The following is a 1,327-nucleotide window of genomic DNA, read 5'->3' on the forward strand; positions in this document are numbered from 1 at the left end:
AAATAGCATTGAAATGCATGAATTGATCTATAGAACGATCATCGCCGATGGTGATAGCAACGTATTTAAGTCCATTATTGATAATAGATCGTATCAGGAGCAAATGACAACAGTGAGCAAAATAGAATGTACAAATCATTAGCTTCGTAATCTATGAAAAAAATTGAAAGTCATCTCAGTAACGGCTGAGCCAAAGATATGCGTAGAAACCGTTTTTATATAAAATACCGAAATGTTGTGAAGAACATAAAAAGATTCGGAAAACAGTTTTAGAGGCAGTTGTTCCTCTAATTTTGATTTTTAGTGCCGCCAGTCGGACACCTAGGTTAAATACTATAACTTTCAAATCTCACATTTCAATAAGAACTTAATAAAAAAAAAAATAGTTTTGAAAAGCTACACCAGCTGTTAAATTGTAGAATAAAAATGGCATGTGTCGTTAAAAAAAAAATAAATGTGATCTTGATCTGATCTTAGAGACGCCATCCAAAGTCAAACTAAATATCAGTAAATAGCTCCTTTAAAACCTTACAACTTTGGTCTGAAACGTTTCATCTAAAAACGTTATTTAAGGCCCTTAGCATAAGGATGACCGTAACCAAGTCGTAGAACGTGAATCATAATCATAGGTCATAGTCAACGCACTATATATATTTTGGCGTTCTATATATGTACGCCGATACAATTCACATTTCTTTACGATTAGTTATAGCTATCTTTATGTTCAGCCCATAAATCCGGGATCTCTTTGGATACCCTATAACATATATATGTGGTATATATATATATATAACATACATTACATGGTCATAGCCATATGCATAATTTTCACTGTACGTCCATGAAATGTATATAAGTATATCATATTCAAAGTGTTTTAGTAAATGTATACACTTATTGGTCAATGCATACATTGACTAACAGCAAGTTACAATAAGTATATTTTTACTAAGTGAACACTCTGACTGTGACATAAATACATCTTCGGATGCAAACATGTATTTGAAATACATGTATACACGTGTAATGTAATAGCACTTTTTCCTTTATTCCCAATGCCATTTTAATTTAGGATGTAACGTGTCAACTCATAGATACATCACACATACATATGTATCTATTCCATCTCTTTTTTTACGTCTAGTGAGCCTTCTACAATAAGCCATTAGTCATATATCAGAAGTCAGATGCTAAAAATTGACAACTATAATTGGTCAATTTTTAGCTTCTGACTTCTGATTCATGACTAATGGCTTATTGTAGAAGGCCCATAATAAAAAGAGATAGAAGTTACTCATATTTATATATTCAGATATAACATAGATAT

The sequence above is a fragment of the Trachymyrmex cornetzi genome, unplaced genomic scaffold (genome assembly GCF_001594075.2).
Source record: "Trachymyrmex cornetzi isolate Tcor2-1 unplaced genomic scaffold, Tcor1.1 scaffold291, whole genome shotgun sequence".
Taxonomy (NCBI): domain Eukaryota; kingdom Metazoa; phylum Arthropoda; class Insecta; order Hymenoptera; family Formicidae; genus Trachymyrmex; species Trachymyrmex cornetzi.